We start from the raw sequence: 6,000 nt of genomic DNA on the forward strand, positions 1-6,000 counted from the left end.
TTTCAAGTTACAACTAGTGCACCCATGTTTTGGATATTAGGTACTGTTTATGATACCATTGTAGGTATTTACAACTGCTGATCTTTTATTTGGATTCCTTCCATGTCTTTTGTCATTAAATCACTCTTGTCTTACATCCTAACAGACACCATCCCTTTTGCTCTATTCTCCTTTGCCCCTCACCTTCCCCTGTCTTCAAATATACCTAAAACCTGCTATATCTCTAATTTATACCAGTTTTAATGAAAGGTCATCGATGTGAAACATTAACTCTGTTTCTCATTCCTGGATATTTCCAGCATTTTATATTTAGATATTTTCCCAATGATTTGTATCTAAAACCAAACATTGTACTCCAGATGGTATCTAACCAACTGTCTGTACAATTGAAGCATTGACTCTTCATTGTTTTCAAATTCCAGTCTCTTTCAAATAAAGGTAAAAAATTTATTAGGCAGTTCAAATATGTTTTGTATCTGTGCATTAGTTCTTAGTGAAGAAGAATTTTTGCTTCTTCACATTCCCTATTGGTTATCTTCTTTTACTCCAATTAAAGACTTTTGATCTTCTTTAAAGAGGTAATTTGAAGTTTATCATACAAGTTACGTTCTTAAATACAATGATTAGTCTTCTCATAAACATGAATAAATTACTATGGGAATATATAAAAATGACTTGGTTGAAAAACTTGATAAGAACTGTTTATTTAACACTCGCACACAAAAATAGTATAAATGTATCTGAAAAAGCTCATGGAAGAATGGAAATCTTCAAGGAAAGAAAATTATCTAATTTTATCACAATTGTTGCACATAACCTTTATCTGTCCATTATTTGAATAACTAGAATCGTGTTTGGAAGTCAGAAACATTCAAAGTTTTCCAGCTCAGTACAGTTGACGGCCATTAAGTCCAACAAATGACACAATGATAACATACTTGCACTTATAGTCTTTGGCACAAGATCATAACAAAAATTCAAAAATGTTACCAGTTCAGCAGATCTCCCATTCTTAACGTGGAAACAAAATGTATGAGCTACAGTTGCTCAAGCACAATTGTTACCTGAAACTCAATAGTTCATAAATGGAAGTTCAAATACAAATGTTAAATATTACATATGGACATATAGTTACAAGCATGCATCAGACCAGAAGAAGGCTCGTTCGAACATTCTTTCAAGAATATATCTTCTACAGACACGTAATAGTTACATAACAGATTTAATTGAGAAATAGATGCATATGAAATTAAAAGGATAGGAAACCAATGTCATTATTCTTCTTAATTGATATAACCTTGACTTGGGTAGAGAGAGGACAATTTTAAATTTGCAGGTGATACAAAGCTTGGTAACAGAATAAACAATAAGAAGGATGATGAAATAGAAAGATAGACAGCAGGGAGAAACTAGTTTAGCTAAGTGTGAAGTAATGCACTTTGGGAGCACACTTTTGGAGAAGCAGGAGAATCTAAATGGCAATATTAAGGGAGTTACAAAGCAGAGGGACCTTGAAGGTTGCAAAGCAAGTTGGTAAGGAGGGTTTATATAGGAAAAGACAGTGTCAACAGCGACAGAGTATTCTAAATTGAAAGAAGCACAAATAAATTGCTTTTCACCTGAAAGGAGAATTTGGATCCTTGAACAATGGGAAGGATGAACATAAGAGAGAGAAATTGATCCAACTTTTGCACTTACATAGGAAGGTGCTACTGAGACAGGAGGTGATGTTGGGGTTTATTGAACAGTAGAATATTGCAGAAGGAACACTCTCTTCTTCTTAACTCTTCATTTTGTAAACAGAGACATTGAATGCAAAAGCATGCTATGCAAAACCTGATATAAAACATGGGTTAGGGCTCAGGTAAGGTAATATGCTCAATTTTGGGTACCATATTTTAGGTAGAATGTCAAAAGGCTCAATGTCAACAGCTACAATGCTGCCAGGGATGAAATGTGAGGATTTTCACCTGCTGATCATTGCAGTGAGGTGAGGAGTTATGTGGACCTCATTGAGCCCAAACTAAGCATCACTGAGAAGATTATTGTTGAGTAAGTGCCACCTGATAGCACATTTAATGACACATTCCATCACTTTATTGAAGACCGAGAGTAGACTAATGGAACACAATTTTCACATTGCCAGGTAAGATGCCAGTATTGTAAATGTATTAGTGTCTTGAGGAATGGGGTATATTTGGAGCACATCTTGCTGGAGTGTTGGCCTTCGCAGTGTCCAGTTTCTCCAGCTGTTTCTTAATGTCATGTACAGTGATTCAAATTGAATGAAAATTGGCTTCTGTGATGCTGGAGATCTCAGGGGTACAAAAGATCACCCAGCCCTGTCTTTTGTACTCAACTGTTTGGCACCCTTATCCTTGAGGACAGGGATTTTTGTGGAGCCTCCTCCTTCAGTGAATTATTTCATCGTTCACCACCATTCATGACAGAATATGGCAGGAGTGCAGAGCATAGACTTGATCTGCTGGTTGGGGAATTTCTTTGCTCTTGTCTACTGCATGCTGCTTACACTCCTTGGCATGCATATGGCCCTAAATTGTAGCTTCATCAAGGTGAGATCTCAGTTTTGGCTAATTGTTGGTGCTGTTTATTGCATGACCACCAGCATTCTTCATTAACTAATGTTATTCCCTGGACTGGTGATAATGGTAGAGTGGGGATTATGTGTGATGAAATTAAAGATTTAGCTTGGATTCTATTCTGCTGTTACTGATGGCCCACAGAGTTTATTGCATCTGTTCAAGTTATATCTCATTCAGGATAGTAGTACAATTGTCCAACAGTTTGGAAATTTCCTCAATGGACTCCTACAATATTTTCTGTTACTGCAACACAAGAAAGTGAGACATTACTGAGGAGCTAGAAGACTGGGACCCAGGAAGGAAAGGAAAGAGTTGCTCTTCTTGGAAGGTGACAGAAGGAGGCTACTATATAATGCAGCAGAGGGACTTTTCTATTGAGCATCATCTGCCCATACTTCCAACCCTGCCTCCTCCCTAACATCCACTAATTTTTCACTGTCAAAGGGTTCCCCAGCATCAACATTCATGCCTCTTTGGAGGACCATCATGACCAAGATCTTAGCCGGAAAGTAGTAGAGGACTCTACCTGACTTCTCCAGGCATTGGATTTCCTGCCTCTGAATCTGTGATGTCCTACCTGTGTTGAATCTGTGATATTGCCCAGCATTGCTGAATAAGGCTTCTGTCACCCTATGTAATGCACTAGAACGCAGCCACCTGCAAGATGCCTCAAAGGTTCGCATTGCTGAGGTCACAGGTATCAATGACTATCTACCAGACAGAGAGAGAGAATTTCTGCACTGTTCTCCATCCTCTACACATATGTTCTGCCACAAATGCTGTGGTCAGGCTCCTGGTCTTTTATCCCCCTTGTTTTTCCTTCTTGCTTCCTGATGCTCAATGTTTTGCCTACTGAGAAGGCTTGGGTTCCTCATCTGCAATCACCTTCGTTTTTGAGGATGTAACTCTTATTTTCACCTGGATCTTTCCAGTTGCTCAGATTGAGTCCAAATAGTCATGTCTGAATGGTGATGGCCCCATTAACTGGCAAAGTCCTTAATGCTGGATCCTTCCATTTCCTTCAAAGGGTTGTTGCAACTTTAACCTTTGAAATCATTTTCACTCATCTTTCCAAACTCTTCTCCCCACCATGACTTGTGCCTGATGTGGTGCTTATCTGATTGTGGCTGGTCTGAAAGACTATCCACTACACAGATTCCAATGTATAGTGTTTCAAAAACTTTAGTTCTGCTATGAATTTCTAGTGTACAGATTTAACCATATTCTGAGGTGCATCGTTTCAGAAGGTTACCTTAGGTTACAAGATGTAAATGGCAAAAAATGATTCTATGCTAATCAGTTTTGACTGTTTTTCAAATATACATTCCTCTTGATGCTTCTTTAAAGAGCCTAAGTATCTCTTCGTCAATCTAGATATTCTTATTGTACCAGTTTAGTTTCAATATATTGCATCTCAATAGTTATTATGGAGATGCTTTATATTTAATTTGATATGGCATTGAGTTTGAAGGATTTTGGAGATGCCTGTGTTGTTTTTAAAAGGTGAATGAAAAGATAGAGTGGAAATTTTTTCCCCAAACAATGCATTTCTTGGAAACCATATATTTCCACATAATTGTTGTTCTCAGTTGCCTGAACTCACTTTAAGGTAAATTGCTGATTGCTTTTACCATTGGTTTTTATGGCTTTTTCGTTTTCCAATTTTAGATTAGATTCCATATAGTGTGGAAACAGGCCCTTCGGCCCAACAAGTCCACACCGACCCTCTGAAGAGTAACCCACCCAAATCCATTTCCATCTGACTAATGCATCTAACACTATGGGCAATTTAGCATGGCCAATTCACCTGACCTGCCCATCTTTGGACTGTGGGAGGAAATGAGGATCTGAAATCTGAACCAGGCTGTTGTCAGGAGCAACCATTTGATACACGCCCTTACGAACAACAAAATGGCTTCTTCATGCGAGTAACATAACAAAATGGCTCCTGGGCTGGAAATTGACAACTTTGTTTAAAATGGCTTTTTACCCAACTAAAAGCTGCATTCCTGAACTAATTGAACCAAAGATTAGCAGGCAATGCTTCCTTCATAGTATGGAGCTAGATAGGACATTACTATCCTTCCTAGCTAACATCGGAGACACAGGGGCCGAGAGATAAAACATGCCAAACAAAGTTAGTTCACAGGAAATATCATTGGCTTAACCTTATATCTATAATGTCACTTTATGACATTTTATTGGATTTGATCTGCGATTGAGGCTGTACTATTCCTTAAAAACCATATAAAAACTGTCTCTGTTTTAAGCCATATGCACAGCTTTCCCCTAGATACACAGAAGCTTTTAACCTCTGCGTTGCTGGACAACCTGACCCTAGCTGTGACAATAAAGTGTGAAATCTTACGGAACCAGACCGAATTGCGAGTGTTTATTTGACTGATCACGGAACCAAAGGACCCCTCTGGTGGGTCGAGGTCTGCAGAAACCGGAGCACCCGGAGGAAACACACACAGACGGGGGGGGTGGGGGGGGAGAACGTGCAAACTCCACACAGACAGCCGCCCCAAGGCTGGAATCAGACCTGGGTCCCCGGTGCTGCGAGGCGGCAGAGTCACCACTGTGCCACCCATTTTTCAAGCAGAGGGTAATGCGTGCATGAAACGAGCTGCCAGAGGAAGTGGTGGAGGATGGTAGAACTACAGCATTTAAAAGGCATCTGGATGGGTGTATGAATAGGTTTATTTATACAGTATTTGTAGGTTTGGAGTTTGTATTGGAATTCTTCAGTAAAGAAAAACCTGCTCCCAAACTAGTTTGTCAGTTCATGTTTCCGGTTGCTTAAGAAGTTTTGTGGTGAATTCAGCTTGAAATCTGATTGCTTGTCTGGAAGAATGACTGAAAGAACTTCATATTGTTCTACTTACTGAGCAAGATATACATCTGCCAAGACCTAGAGACAACCATGAATAATTAGTAACTTGCCCAAATTTCTAAGAACACAAGATTGCCATACTCATCTTTCTTTTTGACTCCAAGAATAATCAATATTGTTCAGAAAGTGTTTTTCTTTTTAAAGTGATTCTGTACAAAGAGAGATTAATATTTCCCCGTACCTGAAGAGATTGTGTGTGTGTGTTTTTAGGTTATTTAAACAGGGAAAGATTTATACATTTATCTTGCAAATATGTTAACCAGTTGTACACTGTCATTGAATGTATTTTGCTTTATAATAATGAAAATATTAAAAACACAAAATGATCAATTCATGTCTAAAATAGATAAAGCATATAAGTAGTTTTATCAGAACTTGAGGATATTATTTTTGTATTGCGTTACAACTTGTGGACCAGTGGGGCCAGAAAGACATTGCACTTCTCCCACCTCAGTTATAACAACTGGAATGTATGGAATATATGGAATATTCTCTACTTAC

Source organism: Hemiscyllium ocellatum, chromosome 16 (genome assembly GCF_020745735.1).
Source record: "Hemiscyllium ocellatum isolate sHemOce1 chromosome 16, sHemOce1.pat.X.cur, whole genome shotgun sequence".
Classification (NCBI taxonomy): Eukaryota; Metazoa; Chordata; class Chondrichthyes; order Orectolobiformes; family Hemiscylliidae; genus Hemiscyllium; species Hemiscyllium ocellatum.